This window comes from Hevea brasiliensis, chromosome 2, assembly GCF_030052815.1.
Source record: "Hevea brasiliensis isolate MT/VB/25A 57/8 chromosome 2, ASM3005281v1, whole genome shotgun sequence".
NCBI classification, from domain to species: domain Eukaryota; kingdom Viridiplantae; phylum Streptophyta; class Magnoliopsida; order Malpighiales; family Euphorbiaceae; genus Hevea; species Hevea brasiliensis.
Genome location: NC_079494.1, coordinates 2,522,698 through 2,542,984, shown reverse-complemented (window position 1 = coordinate 2,542,984; position 20,287 = coordinate 2,522,698). Strand labels below are relative to the sequence as shown.

At 35.9% G+C, this 20,287-nt stretch overlaps 1 non-coding gene across 1 annotated transcript; it reads right to left on the bottom strand.

Annotated features, from left to right (window-relative positions):
• Nucleotides 1-3,733: 3,733 nt before the first annotated feature.
• Nucleotides 3,734-3,840, bottom strand: LOC131178177 (small nucleolar RNA R71). The gene has a single exon (XR_009147309.1). It is a non-coding gene; the product is annotated as a small nucleolar RNA R71 (small nucleolar RNA).
• Between the last annotated feature and the right edge of the window lie 16,447 nt (nucleotides 3,841-20,287).

Here is a 20,287-nt window from a genome sequence, read left to right as displayed (position 1 = left end):
GCAAAATTTTTGCAAAATTTTTAAAATTTTCATTTATTCATTTATTGCATTTCATTCATCCATATATAGATAATCCATACACTTATACATATACCACACATATGTCTATACTTATATACATACATACATACATTTGCATATAGTTTTCATGTAGATTACACTTAGTTTTAATTCGATTTATGCATTCATTTTAGGATCATGCATATCATAAAAATAAAATTTTACCTTATCCTTAAAGGATTGAGAGTTGCTTTGAAGAGCAATTAAGCTTACTTTTAGAAGGGTTTGATGGATTGAAAGTTCTAGATAGGTGCAAAGTTATTGGATTCTTGCTTTAGTTTATATCTTCTTAGCCAAGGGCCACCCAATCAATTGCATTGACTTTGAGTGCCTAGAGAAAACTCTAGGGTGAGAAGTAGCTAATTGATGTCTCACCAATCCTAGAACAATCTTTCTAAACCTTTCAAGGCGAAATCATAGCATACACTTGAGAAAGAAATGATCTAGGCATTCTTTAAATTTTAAACCATTATTTTAGCCTTAGCCAACCTCACTTAAAAATTTTCCTTTGGAACCAATTTGAGCCTACATTTATCCCTCTTATTCCTTTGGAACCCACATTACTACCTAGCCATAAACCCAAACACTTACCTACCCTCCATGAGAATAGTTCTTTGAATGATAGATACACTTTCAAAATGATTTAAAAAAAAAAAAAAAAGGCTAGCAAATTCAATTATGGTATGTAAAGTAATTCACCACCCAAGTACACAAAGAAATGAGTTTGGGGGTGAATTGAAAGGGACAATTGTAATTCAAAGTCAATATTATTTATATAGTCCCTCCAAAAGCTTCAAAATTATATGCTAGCATTGGAGTTGTAAAGTTCCTTCTCCCAAATCCTTCTTCAATAAAAAATATATATATATATATATATATTTTTTTTTTTTGTGTCTTGATCTTTTAATAATTTGATTATTCTCATATTTTGTTACCCTTATCCCTTTCTTGTTAGCCATATTATCACCCCCTTAGCCCCATTACAACCTTTGAATTTCCTTTTGATCTTTTGATGGTGTTTTGCTACATTAGTGGAGATTGGAATAGGAGAATTGCCTATAGGATTGGGATATCATTAATCCATTTATTTACTTCTATCATTATTTGAGACACTTTAGTTTATGGATTACCCTATAGTCTATTTAGGCATGATTATTCTTTGTGATTGATTGGTTTAGGCTTGATGATATGGATAATTGACCCAAGGCTAAGCGGTGATAACTTTAGTAAGGATTAAATTCTTTGCATCTTGAAAATGGGTATATGGTTTGTTGGTGGCTAAAGGTAAGCTTGAGAGTTTGGATAAGTAATTTTCATAAATTTAAGGCAAGGTACCCCAAATTGCATTAATTTTTTTTTTAATTTGCTTGAAGACAAGCAAAAGTTTGAGTTTGGGGGAATTTGTTACACTCATTTCATATAGGCACTTTAGGGTAGTTTTGCATACATTTTGCCCTTATATTTTAGTGTATTTTATGTTTTTAGCTTTAGTTTATCTTATTTGTTAATTTTAGATACTTTATATTTGATTTTTGTAATTTTATTGTTTTTGATAGGATTTTGTGGCAAATCGAAGATCAATAAGTGCAATAGGAAGTGATTTGAAGAGATTTGGAGTACTTTAAGCATGGAGGAAAGTTAAAGAAATCAAGCCTTGAAAAAGCAAACCAGCCGAAATTTGCTTGAAACTTTGCTTAAGATCATGCTTAGGGTAAAGCGGTAGTGCTTAAGGTGCAGCACAAGTCAAGCATGAGCAGAAAAGTCCAATTTACTCTAAGTCTGCCGAGATTTGCTGAAGGTCTGCTTAACCTTAAGCAGACATTGCAACCAAAAGCTGAAATATGCTAAAAAGCTGCTTAGGGTTAAGCCGAACACTAAACAGACTGCCTAGAACGTGAAAGATGCTGCTGACTTGGATAAATTTACACCTTATTTCCTACCCACTCCTTGGCTCTTATTTACTTTTAGGGCAATTTTTTGGGACCATATAAAGTCATCATTTCCTTATTTTTGCCACAAGAGGAAAGGAAGAAAAAAAAAAAAAGGAAAGAAAATTTAATAGAGGAAGAGGAGGAGACGCCATTTTCTTTTTGGGGAGGAGCTGCTGCACCAGTTCTGGAGCTCCAGAAACCAGAGATTTTGGTTCTTCTACCTGGGTTTTTCTATTTTAATCCTTTTATCATGTTTTTCTTTACTTTTCCATCAACCTTTCTTGTAAATACCATCATGAGTGAGTAATCTCTTTAGATTTCAGAGTTGGGAAATATGTTTTAGATTAATTTGTGGATTTGGACAGGGTATTTCCTTATTTTACATAAATTTGAGTTTTGATTCCTTCCTTGTGTGCTTGATTTACTTGCCTAATGTTGGTACCCATTGGATATTGTGTTAATCTATGATTGAAGGACCGAAAGGTGAAAGTCATTGATAGATAATCAAGGATTGGAACTTAAAATCACCTAGATTTAGAAATAAACTATGATTTTAAGAGGAATTAATTATTGGTTACAAAACTTAATGGGTTTTAAAGTAATCAAATAACATACGAAAGTAGGTTTGGTTATTTTAGAACACACTTTGGTTTGCTTGAAAAAGATATCAAAGGAATTTAGAATCAATTTCCTTCAAACTCTATTTTTCCCTAAAAATTGGAATGCCCAAGACAAATCCCAATTAATTTATGCATAAACCCCCAACTCTGGAATCACTTTTAGCATAATTAGACTTTGATTTGAATTACCCATTGTTAATTTAGTTTAATTGCAAACTAGATCTAGAATTTATTTGTTGCCCTTTTACCTATTCCAATTAGATTAATCAATTTACCTTGCTCATTTACATTTACCGTTTATTCATTAATCATTAGCCCAAATAATCGCTTCATTCATTGTTTGGTACTTAAACAGCAAATCCTCGTGGGAACGATACTTGATTCATCACTTTATTATTTGAGACGACCCGTATACTTGTGGATTAGTCACATCAAGTTTTTGGCGCCGTTGCCGGGGATTTGATTTTTATTTGATATTGAACAATTGTTTGTTTGGTTAATTTGGGCATTTTATTTTATTTTCTTTTTACCATTTTACTTTGAGAATTTGTTTATTTTATTTTTCAGGTGCTTTATTTTATGAGAAGGACAAAAAGTGAAGAAATCGATTTATTCTTTGACCCAGAAATAGAAAAGACAGCAAAAGCTTTAAGAGCAGAATCTAAGAGGAGAAAAGGTGAAATTAAAGCTCAACAACAATAAGAAAGAGCACAAGAGCAAGAGCAATTACAAGAAGAAATGGCAAACAACAATAACAATCGCTCTGTGAAGGATCATGCCTATCCTAACATTGGAGATTTCATGCCAAGTATCACAAGACCAAGAGTAGAAGCTAATAATTTTGAACTGAAGCCTGCACTTTGTCAGATGGTACAACAATCACAATTTGGAGGAAATCCAAGTGAAAGTCCACATGTGCATCTAGCACACTTTCTTGAGATCAGTGATATGTTGAAGATAAATGGAGTTTCTGATGATGCAATTCGACTCAGATTATTTCCTTTTTCTCTGAAGGACCGAGCTAGAGAGTGGTTACATTCTTTGCCACCGGGTTCTATCACAACATGGGATGAACTTTCTCAAGCATTTTTAGCTCAATATTTTCCACTAAGCAAGACAGCTAAGCTAAGAAATGAGTTGACTTCTTTCAAACCTAGAGATGATGAGAGCTTGTATGAAGCATGGGAGAGGTACAAGGATTTGTAAAGGAGATGTCCACATCATGGGATTCCTAAGTGGATGCTTGTTCAACACTTTTACAATGGAGTTTCACCAGCTATTAGAAGTACAATTGATGCATCTTCTGGAGGTGATCTTATGGAGAAATCTGAAGATGAAGCTTTTTCTGCTCTTGATAAAATTGCTTATAACAACTACCAATGGAGTTGTGAGAGGAATGAGATCAAGAAACTAGCTGGTATGTTCGAGCTTGATGCCATGAATATGATTAATGCTAAGTTTGATGCTTTGACAAGGAAAATGGACAAGCTAAGCATGAAAGTAGATTCTTCAGCTGGAGTTTCTAGTAATTCAGTAGAAGTTGGAGCTGCAAATGTCAATTGTGCAGCAGATTTTTCTATACTTAATCAAGATTTTTCAAGTGAGCAAGTGGATTATGTGGGGAACTACAATCAAAGACCAGGTGGTAATCCATTTTCTGCAACTTATGATCCAGCATGGAGAAACCAGCCCAATTTCTCTTGGGGAGGTAGACAAGGGCAAAATCAGAATTTTCAGCAACCTTCTGGATATCGGCAAAATCAGAATTTCAGCAGAATAGAGGTCCTCCTCCTGGAATTTCTAAACCTCAAAATGCACCTGCTCCACCTCTACCACAACAAGCACAACCAAACAAGACAACTAGATTAGAAGCCGTGATTGAAACTCTACTTGTGAGCCATCAAAGTCAACAAGAAATGATTTCTCAATTAGCATCTAAAGTGGATCAAATGGCAACACACAACAAGATGTTAGAGAATCAAATAGCCCAACAAGCTAGCTCTTCAAGTAACAAAGCATTTGGGAAGCTCCCTAGCTAGCCAGAAAATTCAAGGGAGCGTTGCAAGGCTATTACATTGAGGAGTGGAAAAATATTGGAGAATGGAGATAAAAAGGTTGAAGAGAAAATTAAAGAAGAGAAAAACAAAGAAGGAGATAAACAAACTAAAGCTGGAGTTAGAATTGGAGCTGAGAAAGAAAATTCAGTGGAAGAAAAAGGAAGTAAGGAGAGGGAAAGCAAAGAGGAAGAACCTAAATATGTTACACCTAAAGCCTACATGCCACCTTTACCATTCCCACAAAGGTTTCAGAAAGCGAAATCGGATAAACAATTTGGGAAGTTCTTGGAGGTATTGAAGTCTTTGCATGTGACTATTCCTATCACTTTTAGCATAATTAGACTTTGATTTGAATTACCCATTGTTAATTTAGTTTAATTGCAAACTAGATATAGAATTTATTTGTTGCCTTTTTACCCATTCCAATTAGATTAATCAATTTACCTTACTCATTTACATTTACCATTTATTCATTAATCATTAGCCCAAATAATCGCTTCATTCATAGTTTGGTACTTAAACAGCAAATCCTCGTGGGAACGATACTTGATTCATCACTTTATTACTTGAGACGACCCGTATACTTGCGGATTAGTCACATCAAGGGTGCTCCTTCACCGAATGTGGCACTCCTCGCTCGGCTACACTGTAGACGGGTGAGGGGTGTCACATTTTAGTGGTATCAGAGCAGAGGTTTAGGCAGTCCTATTCCTAGATAGATAGAAAGAAATAGTTGCATCACATGCATGGGCCTTTAGATAGAGTCGAGGTGATACTAATGCAGATCTGTTTTTTTTTTCTGTTTTATAGGATCGATGGCGTCCGATCCGTCAGAGCACGGGTCTCCAAAATCGATAGAGGAAAAGGTAGAGAGTCACGCACCTGCACCTGTGTCTAGTCAGGGGCGCAGTAGCAGTAGAGTAGAACCATCGTTGGGTACTTTAGTAAGGACACAACAGGCTTTCCTAGAGCAGATGACTCAATTGCTCCGTCAGGTCATCGGAGCTATTCCACCAACTCCTCAGCCAATAAATAGGGCCCCAGTAGAGAGAGTTAGAAATGATGAACAGTTCAGGAGGGACAGGCAGCACAAGAGAGGGTCTGGACCTGGCTATTCCAGCGCAGCTGCTACAGAGAGCAAGAGACCCAGGGGGTCTCAGGATCAGATTCAGAGCAGAGAACAGAGGCAGAGGTTCTGATTTGCCCCAAGGAGAAGAGGTCAGACGGTTGTATTAGTTGGCAGTTCTGTGAGTCCTATAGCATGGAGATCAACCCCGATGCCAGTTTGTACACGTTGTGGGAACAACCACAGAGGAAAGTGTAGATTGCTAATGGGTGGATGTTTCAGATGTGGGTTCACAGAGTATTTTTTGAGAGATTGCTCACGGAGGAGTGCTCCCATAGCTCCACCACAGACTCAGAGGTCTGCCCCAATAGTACAGAGGGGTAGAAGACCAATGAGACCAGAGATAATTGGTACATCATAGAGAGCTTCTGAGACTATAGAATAGCCCAAGGCTGAAGTAGCACCCCGCATGTATGCTATGGCTCGAGAGGAGCCAAACCTGGTAAACGTTGTCAGAGGTACATTTTCTAATTATAACACCTTTGAATAAGTATTGATAGACCCTAATTATGTTCACCCCTATATATGCATTGTACCTCCTGTTGGAAGAGGATACTGATAGATGGGTTAGAAGATGGCGTACTTGTCACCAACCCTTTTAGGTCATCAGGTGATTGTAGATTATAAACCGAAAAGGATCGTGTTAAAGATAATGGAAGGAAATAAGAAAGAGACTGTATATGAGATGAAAGAGGATGAGTGTAGAACTTATTGCGGATAAGTATAGGAAAAACCTGATCTATTGAGATATACTGTGGTAACTATGCAATGTTCTCGATGTTTGTGCTGTAAGCTACAGATTACAGTACCAACTTGGAACAATTGTGTGGAGCTACGTATTTTCGATAGTAAATCGATATAGGGATAAGATTATAGAGCTAGATCTAATAACAAAGACTAAGGATTAGCAGAGATCTACATAGCTGAGATAGTACGGTTACATGGAGTGTCGATATCGCTCATATCTGATTGAAACCTGAGATTTACTTCAACAAAAGTTATAGGGATCATTGGGCATTCAACTGCACTTCAATATGGCTTTTCATCCCTAGACAGATGGACAGTCCGAAAGGGTGATATAGGTAACCCTTAGAACTTATTAAATTTTGTTATAGATGTTAAAGACATGATAGTAATGATATGACATAAATTATATGATAGGTATTGGAAAATATGTTAAGAAGTTGTGTCATCGATTATGAAGGAAGTTGGGAGAAGTATCTTTCTTTGGTAGAGTTTGCTTACAACAACAGCTACCAAGCTAGCATAAAAATGGCTCCATATGAAGCATTGTATGGGAGGAGATGTAGGACTCCCATATGTTGGACAGAAATGGGTGAGGAGAAAGTAGTGGGCCTAGATTTAGTGAGACAGATTGAGGGAAAAAGTGAAACTTATCAGAGATAACTTGGAAGTCGCTTCAGACAGACAGAAGTCCTATGCTGACCTAAAAAGAAAGGACATAGAGTACAAGGTCAGAGATAAGGTGTTTCTTAAGGTATCACCTTGGAAGAAAGTGTTAAAATTCAGTAAAAAGGGTAAGTTAAGCCCTAGATTTATTGGTTCATATGATGTCATTGAACGTGTGGGTCCAATAGCTTACAGGCTAGCCTTACCACCTGAGCTGGACAAGATTCACAATGTGTTCCATGTGTCGATGCTCAGGAGATACAGATCAGATCCTTCACATGTCATTTCAACAGAGGAGATAATTGTGCAACCTGATTTGAGATATGAACAAGAACCAGTCAGAATCTTAGCACAGAAAGTGAAAGAACTTAGAAACAAGAGGATCCCATTAGTGAAAGTCTTATGGAGACACCACAACACAGAAGAAGCGACATGGGAGAGCGAGGAGACAATGAAGCAGCAGTTCCCTCAGCTCATCACATCAGGTAAATTTCGAGGAGAAAATTTCTATTTAGAGGGGAAGAATTGTAACGCCCTCACCGTAGGTAGTCTGTACATTTTACTGTTCCGACGACTAATGTCTGTTCAGACAGTCAGGATGTCTGGAACTACACTTAAACTATAGTGAGGAGGCATAAATTAATGAAATAAATATTAAAATATATATATAGGAAAAATTTTGAGAAATAAAAAAATATTTAGAGAATTTATTAATTGGTATAAAATAATAAAAATAACCCGATGAGCACCATGAAGGGCATTTTGGTCATTTCACCCCTAGAGGTGAATTTTGACCTAAATGTCAAATTAAAATTTAGAGATAAAATAATTAACATAAATTAAAATTTATGAAATAAATTAGGAAAATGAGAAGAGAAAAGAAAAGAAAAGAAAAGAAGAGAAAGGAAAAGAAAAGAAAAGAAAAGAAAATGGCTTAGGGAAATTTAAAAAAAAAATAGAGTACACAAAAATAGAATATATAAATACCACAAAATGACAAACTCCCACCAACCCCTTTCTTCCTCCACTCCCTCTTCTCTCTCTTTCCCCTTGGAGCCCCCCCACAATTCCTCCATTGTTGTCAAGCTTCTAAGCTTGATTTCCCAAGCTTTCACAAACCAAAACCCATAAAACGCTTTGCAAAAAATACTCCCCACACCCTAAGGAAGCTATAGACACCCATTGGAAGCAAGAAAATTGAAGTTAGAGAAGCTTAAGTAAGGTTAGTGCACTAATCCCTCTTCTTCTCTTTATTAAACATGAAAAGCATGTCTAACCAAGCATAAATATCATGAAAACAAAAAGAAAATCTTGAGGAAAGAACCCTTGAATTTTTGGCAGCCATGGAACTTGAAGTTTATTGCTTTTAAGTGATGAAAAATTATTCCATGAGAATGTGTAATGAGTTGAAATGTTTGGGAGTTTGATTGTGTAGTGTTTCTGTAAATTTGAAACTTTGAACACTAGAGTTTGTGTAAAATGCTTGAAATTGACCTACTGAGTTGAGATTGTGCTTATAGAAGTGTATTTCATGCAAATTGAAGTAAGGAAGTTGGAGGAATTGAGATATTGGGAGTGTTTGATTTTCTGCAGGTTGGGACTTGAGGAATCCAATCCATTTATTGAACCATAACTGAAAATGTGTGACTCCAATTGGTATGAGGCCAATTGGAGGTGAAATTAGACTCAAAATAGCCCATTTTTCATGTTGATACCATGCCCAAATTTTGTCAAAATCATGACCAATTCTCTACCCAAACCTGGATGACCAAACAATGAAACGTAGAAAATAACCAAATGGTCATAACTCTCTCTATACTGGTCCAAATGACCTAAAATTTACATCAATGGAAAGCTTAGACATAGGGCTACATTTTTCATGAAGACCACTTGACCCAGTTTTGCCTTTAACCAAGTTAAATTATTAGCACAAGTTGGGTCACTAAAACTGCCAACCCAGAAATTGTCCAAAATACTGTTCCTTTGTATGTTTGACCAGTTTTGGCAAAAATGCCATAACTTGGTCTCTAAAGCTGCAAATTGAGTGAAACTAGTGCCAAATGTTTTATAAAATATAGCACAACAATTTTTATGTTTTCAACAAGCTCTAGAAACCATTTCATCCTAGGGAATATATTAGCCAAATTTAGGAATTCAAATCTGGAAAATGTTAAGTTGAACTCAGAATGCCATTTGATACCTGTGTTCATTTAGCCATAACTTCCACTAGGAAATTCCATTTGAGATGTGCCAATATGATCTAGAAACATGATACTTAGGGCTACAACATTGATTCAGACACCTTTGCTAAATTCTAAGTGTAAAAACCCTAAAAAGAGGGTCAAATATACTGCCCTGAAGTTTGACTATTGCCTTTATAGGATTAAGAGTCTAGGTCAATACATTGACCATAACTCACTATACTAAGCTTGAAAAATTATGAAATTGTACCTGGGAGTCCCTAAGACATAGAGGAACATATCTTGTGAAGGAACCTAAGTCTAAAAATGACCATAAAATGATCAAATGACTGGTCAAAGTTTATTGACTAGGAATTGTCAATTCTAGACAGCTTAGAGGAAAAGGGACTAGTTATGGTATTTTGACCATAACTTGCATTCTATAACCCCAAATTGAGTGATTCAAGAACTGAAATTGAAGTTTAAACATAGAGGAGAAATTGTTATGAAGGAAATGTGACCAAATAGATATCCTAACCTAGCCAAATTCCTAGATAAAGATGATACATCAAAATAAACCTAAAGAAAGGTTCATGGGAAAAATGTTATACATGGTAATTAAAATACTCATAAGGCTAATTAAATATTAAAAATGATATGAATATGTAAATTGGGACTAATGTCCTATTAATATGAAATTAATGGTACCACTGAACAGTATCAGAAAATAGTAACAGTGAATAGTGCTAAAATAATTAAAAATGTTTAATTGCCCATAGTATATCTAGGCTAATTTATTTAGTTTGGATAAATTGGTATACCAATTAGGGACTACAGATAGCAGTACTGCTTACAGGGCAAATCATGAACTGACAACATATGTCTGATATGATTGTTCTACAGGCTATATGCCTACCCATTGGCCATTGTGCCTAACTTTATTTCTGGCTTTATAAGCTTGACAGAAGGTCTCATGCCCGACAGCTGGCCTCGTGCCTGACAGACATATACTGGATAGACATATGGCTGTCTAACCATTATACACCCGTGCATCTAGCTTTTATAATTTGTTATAGGTTTCTTGGGCACTGATAAAAATTAATTAAGACTTAAAATATAATAAGTAATCATAAAAGATCCTGATAATGTTAATTGTTTCCAAAGAACAATAAAATGTAAAAGACTCAGAAATCATGATTTACAAATATTAATTCAATTGTTTAATTATTGTTATTATAAATTATGCACCACTAAGCGTTATGCTTAGCGTGTTGGTTTTTCATTGCGTAGGTGTTGAAGATCAGCAACCGCCATAGTAGTGTTCGGACAGAGTTCCGACCAGATCTGCCACCTACCAGAGTCACCTCACCAGTCTTTTATATTTTGGTAGGGCCCATGTATAGACTAGTATTTTGGTTCATTATGTCTAGTCATGATGTATTTGATTTTGGACTTGTAATTAAACTTGAGATTGAAATGAAAACTTGTAATTTATTATCTATGAATTTCCATATGAATGCAATAGATGATACTTCATTTTGAGATCTTATAAATAGTTGTGAATGATATGATAAAAGAGAATATGATATGGAAATGTGTGAAATGAATATGGACATGTTAACAGGTGATTAGTGAAAACCCGCCAGATGCTAATAAAACAGGGGAGGCTCTGTCCGGGTCTCCACAAAAATAAGATATTAAAAAAAAACATTTTTTTACACATAAAATACATGTTTTAAATAACATTAAAAGTTTACAATAGATATGATAAAACAAGATAGGGTGCTCTGGCACCGAATGTGGCACTCCTCGCTCGGCTACACTATAGACGGGTGAGGGGCGTCACATCCTCCCTCTTCTCTCTCTCCTTGGAGCCGGCTGCCATGGATGCTCTCTTCCACATTTTTGTTTTCCTTAAAGCTTGATTTTCCAAGCTTTTTCCTCACCAAAACCTTAACCTCTCTTCTTTAAAAATTTAGCCCACTCCATAGGGAAGCTTTAGATACCCATAAGAAGAAGAAAGGTTGAAGTTTGAAGTGGGTCATAAGAGGTTAGTGCCTAATCTTCTTTTCTCCCTTTATTAATCCTTGAGTTAAGGTTAAAATGAAGTGAAAATTGTAAGAAATTAAAAGAAGTTGGTGAGTTATGAAGGGAGTAAATTTCGGTACCCATGGTAAGTGAGGGTCTTTGATGACTTTGATGTATATAAAGTGATTTAATGATGTTGGTTGATGCATTTATAAGTATTAAAAATTGATTTATATTGAGATTTTATGAGGTTGAAATTGTGAGTTAGGATTTGACCTAACTTTGGTATTTTTGTATTATACCTTGCAATTGGGATTGTTGAGAAGTGTTGATGATATTTATAAGTCCCTTGAATTTCAAATTGAAGTAAGGAAGTTGGAGGAGAAATGAATTATTGGGAGTGTTATTTGCTACAGGTTGTGTTTGTTGAGGGCAGTATACATTTTAGGCTATAAATGAAATTGTGTGACCCTAATTGGTATGAGGCCAATTGGAGGTGAAATATGACCTATAATAGACCAATTTTTATGTAGAGGTCATGCCAAAATTTTTCGTAGAAAGTGACCTAAAAAGTGACCAAATTCGGATTGCCTACAATGTGAACCCAGAATTTGACCATGTGAACAATAATCAGTCTTTTGGCCATAACTCACACTATACTGGTCCAAATGACCTGAATTTAATACCATTGGAAAGCTTAGATATAGGTCTACAGTTGTTATGAGGACCATTGAACCTAGAAATGCCAAAAACCAAAACTAAATTGCTGGCCCAAGTTAGGTCACAAAACTGTCCAGACCTGTGTTGCCCAGAAACTACTGGACACAAACTTACCTGACCAGTTTTGGCAAAATGGCTATAACTTGGTCTACAAGAACTTAAATGTAGTGAAACCAGTGACAAAATGTTCACAAGACGTAGACCTCAAAATTGGTATTTTGATCAAAACCCAGAAATCAAGAGAACTAGGTCAAATAGTTAGAACAATTCACTACATCAAAACCTGCAATCTGACCAATCTTCACTTGACCCCAGAATAGTCTTTTAGTCATAAATCCCACTAGAAAAATCCAATTGAGATGAGCCATACTTTTCCAGAAACCTGAGAGATAGGGCTACAACTTTATTTTAGAGAGCTTCCTTAAATTATACTTGTAAGAGCCTCAAAAACTGACCTGCAATCACTGTCCTAAACTGAGCCCCTATTGGCACAGGGTATATGAGCCAAGGTCAGTTATTTGGCCATAAATAACTCCACAAAACTTGAAAAATTGTGATTGAAAATTTGAGTGATCATAAGACATAGGACAATAATTTTTATGAAGATCACCATGCCTAAAAGTGACTGCAACATGTTCCATTAATTAGGTAAACTCTAAGTCCAAAAGCTGCCCAGTTATTGAACCAGAATCTGAAAATGAGTCAGTTATGGTTATCTGACCATAACTTGAGTTCTCAAAATCAAATTGACATGATTCAAAAGAGAAAATAAAGATAAGACATAGAGGAACAACTTCCATGAAGGAAGTGTGGCCAAACAGCGGCTACAAACTGATCATATGGATAGGTAAAAGTAAGACACAAAAACTGAAACCAAAGAAAGGTCCATGAGATAAATTACTTATGGTAGGAATTTAACCCTAACAAGCCATTAAACACTAAACCACATGAAAGGGTATGTAAGACCTATTTTCCCACTATAAAGTGATATGTACATTTCAAAGAAATAAGTAATAATGTGTAATTGCTCAATTTGATATATAAAGTCAAAACAGTGAAACTGAACCTAAAGAAAGGTCCTTGAATTAAATTATTTTTAGTAAGGACTTATTCCTAATAAGTCACTACATGCTAAATTACATGAAATAGGTATGCGGGACCTACTTTTCTACTACAAGGTGACATAAAATTAGTTGATAAATAAAATGTAAATTTACCTAAATGGTTTGCTAAATACATAAGTCATAGGAAAATACACTTGGAACCTATGTTTCCATCATATATGAAATAACAATACTATAAATATGTATAGTACATGACATAAAATAATGAGAGTGATAAATACGTAAGTTATACGAATAAGTGCTTGGGACCTATGTTCCCATTATAATAATATGGAAATGGTATAAAGCATAGGTAGTACATAAAGTGAAATAAAAATATATTATGAATCCTTAATAGTACATAGCATGAAATAATAAAACTATAAGTGCCTAATAGTACTAATTTGCCCAAAGTATGCCTAGGCTTATATGTATATCGTTGGATCGATTGGTATACCAATTAGAGACCACAGATCGCAGTACTGCTTGCAGAGCAAATCATGAACTGATAATATATGTCTGATATGATTGTTCTATAGGCTATATGCCTACCCATTGGCCATTGTGCCTAACCTTATTTCTAGCTTTACAAGCCCGACAAAGAGTTCGTGTTCGACAAAGCAGCCTCGTGGCTTGATTGGCCTCGTGCACGATGATGTATACAGGATAGACATATGGCTGTCTAACCCGTATACTCTCGTGTATCCAGCATTATAGTTTGTTATAGGTTACTTGGGCACAAAAATACATATATGACATAAAATACACCGATATGATATAAAATACATTGATATGATTCCAAAGACTCTAATATGAGTTTAAAAATGCCAGAGAATGAAATTAATACCCAGAAAAGATACTGATAATTAATTTATTACCAAAGTATAGAAAAGTCATAAATGACTTAGACTGTATAAGAAATAAATAAAAAAGATACTGATAATTAATTTATTCTCAAAGTGCAAGAAATTTATAAATGACTTAGAATTGATGACAAATTTACTGATATGAGTTTAAGGAGACTGAAAATGAAATATATGCATAGATAAAATCCTGATAAATATATTGATTCCAAAGTGTTATAAAATATGCCATTGACTTAGAATTATGAAATTACACATCTTATTGTCATTTTAAACCATTTAGCTATTCTGCTTTAAGATTATGTGTAACACCCTAGGCAAATCCCACATTGGCAAAACACGGGAGAGATGCTAAGTTTATAAGTTGGCGGTTCGTAACCACTAGTGACGCGTTTTAAAACTGTGAGGGCTTTGGCCCAGAGCGGACAATATCACTAGTGGGTCGGGCCATTACATTTGTGGTATCAGAGCCGCTCCGCGTGCAACCTTGAGCGATGGTGGGGCAAACCTTAGCGAGGAAGCTGATAAATGTGACGCCCCTTACCTGTCTTTTGTATAGCCAAGCAAGAAGTGCCACATTCGGTGTCAGAGCACCCTATCTTGTTTTATTATATCTATTGTAAATTTTTGATGTCATTTAAAACATGTATTTTATGTGTAGAAATTTTTTTTTTATGACTTATTTCTATGGAGACCCAGACAGAGCCTCCCCTGTTTTATTAGCATCTGACGGGTTCCACTATCACCTATTAACATATTCATAGTCATCTTATATATTTTCATATCATATTCTCTTTTATCATATCATTCACAACTATTTATGAGATCTCAAAATGAAGTATCATGTATTGCATTCATATGAAAATTCATAGATAATAAATTACAAGTTTTCATTTCAATCTCAAGTTTAATTTCAAGTCCAAAATGAAATACATCATAAACTAGTAATTACATCATGACTAAATATAATGAAGCAAAATACTAGTCTATACATGGGCCCTACCAAAATACAACTGTAGAGGTGACTAGTAAACACTGGCAGATCTGATCGGTCTCTGTGTGAGCACTACTACTGTTGCTGCTGCGGCTGCTGGGACTGATCTCCAGTACCTACGTGATGGAAAACCAACACGCTAAGCATAACACTTAGTGGTGCATAATTTATAATAACAATAATTTAACAATTTAAATAATAATGGTAATTCATAATTTCTGTGTCTTTTACATTTTTACTCCACTTTGGGAACAATTTAATTTATCAGGATCTTTTTTGTTTACTTATTGAATATTCAATCTTAATTAATTATTTTCAATGCCCAAGAAACCTATAACAAATTATAAAAGCTGGATGCACGGGTGTATAATAGTTAGACAGCCATATGTTTATTCAATATATGTCTGCTGTGCACGAGGCCACCGGCCGTGCACGAGACCATGGCCAAAGCTTGTAAATAAAGTAGGCACAATGGCCAGTAAGTAGGCATATACCTGTAGAACAATCATACTAGACATATATTGTTAGTTCATGATTTGCTCTGTAAGCAGTACTGCTATCTGTGGTCTCTAATTGGTATACCAATCGATCCAAACTAAATAAATAAGTCTAGGTATACTATGGGCAATTAAATATTTTTTTAATTATTTTAGCACTATTCACTGTTACTATTTTCTAGTACTGTTCAGTGGTACTATTAATTTCATATTAATAGGACATTAGTCCCAATTTATATATTCATATCATTTTTAATATTTAATTATCCTTATGAGTTTTTTAATTATCATATATAGCATTTTTCCCATGAACCTTTCTTCAGGTTCATTTTAATGTGTTATCTTTATCTGGGAATTTGACTAGGTTAGGATGTCTATTTGGTCACACTTCCTTTTAAATGACTGTCGGCTCACACATTATGCACCTCATCATTGGCATTCAAATGACTGAGAGTGTAGTGTGTGTAATGGATACTTTGAGAACCGATATGGGTATAGATTTTCATTCCTTTTAATTAGGACTCTAATTCAAAATGGATGTGTTAATTAAAACCTAGAGAATTCCCTTTATTAATGAGGACTCTCAGTTAATAGAGGAAGGTCCCATCATCGGCATAATTACCAGTGAAACCTTTGCCCATATCGTTTCATCTTAAAGTAATTTAATGTTTTTGGAATTACGATATTTTTTTATTAAGCCGAACTGAAGTAAGAACTCTACCCTAATAATATAAATATGAAGACCTTGAGGAGGACTCTCCATCAGGCCTCAATATAAGATTCGGGATTCTTTGGAAGGACTCTCCCGCATACCCATTGTTTAGAATATGTGATGAATTTTATAATAAAAGTATCTGGGCTAGAAAGGAAAGGACTCTCTCCCGATCTCCCCTAATTTATACAAAACATTTTATTAGAACTTTGGCCAAGATAATTTGGGAAAGGACTCTCTCCCGATCTCTTAAAACATTTTTATTAGAACTTTAGCTAAGAGAATTCAGGAAAGGACTCTCTCCCGATCTCTTAAAACATTTTTATAGAACTTTGGCCAAGAGAATTTGAGAAATGACTCTCTTTTGATCTCTTAAAACATTTTTATTAGAACTTTGGCTATGCGAATTCAGGAAAAGACTCTCTTCCAGTCTCTTTGATATAGTATCGGACACTTTATAAAAGGTTAAATTACAGGAGTTCTAGGAAAGGACTCTCTCTCGGTCCCCCTGATTTGTTAAAGGTGAATTCTAAAGGTCTCGGATATGGAACCGAACTCTTTTCAACCCTACTTCAAAACTAGAATGAAGGCATAGTGTGCGTCACTTCTCGCTCTTCCTGTTATTCGAACTTACTTATTTTTCGATCTCATGATTTATTGTCCAAACTCATCTCAGCTCATTGTCTGAAATCTTTTCGATTTCTTAGTTTGCCTGACTGAGCTAATCTCGGTTCCCGATCTCATTCTTTACTTTTTCGAGCTAGTCTAAGTATCCAACCTCTCAATTTGTCTGAACTTTTCCTAATCATTTTCTTTTGTTCAGATCGAGAATCTCCATATCGTTACTTCCATTCGTACTCCTTACAGTACTTATGGAATATCAGTGACTCGAACTGTCATTTCTCATACGAAATAAAATAAAGAAAATTAAGAATAAAGTAATGATATAAGTAAAACTCGTGAATGTCACAATAAAAAACAAAGGTTATATTTGTGAGATAAGTCAAATTTGATGTAAACTTATTCTGAAGATTCGATGTGACGAAGAACCTTAAAAATACTCATGTCATGAACATAGGCTAGTGATACTTTGAGAATGATAAGTTAAACGCTTATCTGTAGAGAGCTGAAATAACGGCTGAGCCGGTATCGATGTCCTGGCGAATTCAGAGCTACTAAAGCTGCGACGGTAAGGTGACTCTGAGGGACCGAAGGTGATGAAAGTGAGATCTTATTGACGGATTGTGCCTGGGTTTTTAAGATGGTGCACAGTTGTTAAGGATATGGATTGCAAGACCTGTAGCTTTAGTGACGAGATCCTTTAGAAAACTCGTTTCTAAAATCTCTAGAAACCTTGAGAGTTTCTAATTGAAAAACAATAAAGCTACAACAAAAATTCAGGGTTTTTCCTTAATAATCACCCACCACCTCCATAGTATTGCATGCAGGTATTTATAGGAGATGGGTGTTCAAAAATAGAGGGTCAAGATTTCAACAGGAGGAGATGAAGTGTTTGGATCTAAAAGGACACGATCCTACGTCTTAAAATTAAAGAGAATTAAAATTGAAGGTTAAGATTTCATTCAAGATCTCTGTCCTTTCATCGAACAATTAGGAATCCCACCTTACAAAATGGATCCAAGGGCTGGGAACAAAAGGCGCTGAATTAGTTATTCACTTTTTGATCTAAGGGTTTTAAACTCGTCCTTACAATTATGATCAACGGTGTAAATTGGGATGTACTGAGCCACTTTAACCGCTTGCAATCCAATGGCAAGGAGTTAAACTTATAAAGTAAAGGTCATGATTGGAAATGATTTGACTCCTCAAGCACCTCTGATCTCTATCGGTCATTCCTCGGTCTACCCGATCTCTCATTATGGTTGACTGATCTGAGACTTCTTTTTTCGATTTTCATCCACTCTTCCCGCGTTCGATCTTTTCCTGCTTTCTGATCCCTCCTTCTATTTTCTGATTTCTTTCTCATCTCTTCTCCGTATCCGACTTGTATCAATCAAAGCAATAAATCTTCCGATTATCGATGAATCGCTTTGAGTTATGCACGCAATAAATGGCAAGGCACTATATATATGAGGTAGAATTTCATCATTCTCATACTCGCTCTTCTTTCTTTGGTGAATTTCTAATGTTTTACTTTTTTGATCTTTTTCAGATGAGAATTCTCCTCATGACAACCACCTTGATCTTTTTTCGAATGTTTTTCTTGCCCATCGCCTGAAGATGGATGATTCCCGTGATCAGAGACTTATGAGGGCTTTGTCTGATGATGGTGAGGGAACTAGACTAATTGATAGATCAGGGTAGAAACTGACTACCGTACCGATCTTCGAACAATATGATCTATAGACCAATATCTAACAAGGAGACTGCTAATTTCAATCTTAATAACGGTGACCGGCTCTTGAAGTTCATTTGGCTCCTAATCATGTTGGGGGTCCCGATTGCTGCTCAGTTCTAGTCGATGACATCGGCAATGACACCAAGCTTCTTGTAGTCTTTGCCATAGCTGACGAGAGCTACTCTCCCGATCTCCATGTATCTCTTGAACGACATCTTGGAATCGGGAGCGGTCCGATCTATGAGAGTAAGGTAGAATGTAATGTAGGGATATTTGTAATTGCTGATCTTAAGAGATCGCCTAAATACCTGATCTTTTGGAAATGAAATGAAATTTTATTTATTCAAAATTGATTGTTTATTTTGTTTTATTATTGCATTATTTTCTCGATCTCTTATAACTGTGTCCGATCTGATCTCACAAACCATACCCGTCGACCGATCTCTTTGGTTCCAAACCTTTTGCTATAAGATCAATGGTTGATTCCCCGTTAGTCGATCTCACTTGTCCGATCTCTTTACCATGCTTCAGGAATTTTCTTTTGATGAGCCATTGAAATGGTTAGATCCCACTAATCGATGCGTCATTTAGGGCTTTGTGAGCATTTAATGCTCGGGCGGATATAAATAGGAAGAGGTTAGCCATTTGTCCACTTATTCCATTTTCACATTTCCTCAATGACTTCGACGCTCTCTCTCTTTTTCTAAAGTTTTTTGGCACCGATTTATACTCGGGTAAGAGCTTTAATCTTTTTTCGATCAGTTTCATTTTTATTTTTCGAAAATGAGAGGGGCTGAAGGTCAGGGAGTTGCGAGCCCCTCTTCCATTCTCTTTTCATGGACCTCGAAAGAAAGCAATACGTCGGACCCAGTGGGTGACCTGAACCTGTCACAGCCATTATTCCGGTCTTCGGTCAAGCGAGTAGATCGAAACAAGTGTCGACTTCAAGAAAAGAGAACCTACCTATGGACGAACTACCATCATTCCTCGGGGAGGCTGATCTCCAGTCTATTAGCCAAGAGTACAATCTTTCGATCGACTCTTTTGAACTTATTAGATGCCATGGTGATCTTTGGGCTGATCATTTCTTTAACGAAATCGACCTGATCATGGTGTATGAAGAGTAATTAAACGTTGGGCTTCCGTTTCCCCTAGATGGATTTTATGAAGTCATTCTAAAGTTCCACCATATCTGTGTAGCTTAGGTGCATCCGAACTCTTAGCGGACCCTGGTGGCCTTCAGAGGTCTTTGCCGGGTTAAAAAGCTTAAGCCCACAGTGAAGGTTTTTACTAAATTACATAGGCTCGCTCGGCGAAAAGATGATGAATATTAGTTTTTCTAAGCCGAGCCAAACTGCGGGCTCTTCACTGATCTCATTTCCTCGCTGAAGAACTAGAAAGATCGATTTCTCATACTGAGGAGCAAGGATCCCAATGGCTTTAAAGGCATTCCATGTAGCTAGCAGTATTTACTTCCTAAAGCACTAAAGAAGATCACCCTGAATAAAGACGAGAATGCCATGGTAAAGGAATTAAAGAATCAGGTGATCGTTCACAAATATTCATGTTTGGATGCAGTTATGGCCGAACTAAAAGGGTGGATGATGCGAGTGATCACCCATGAGGA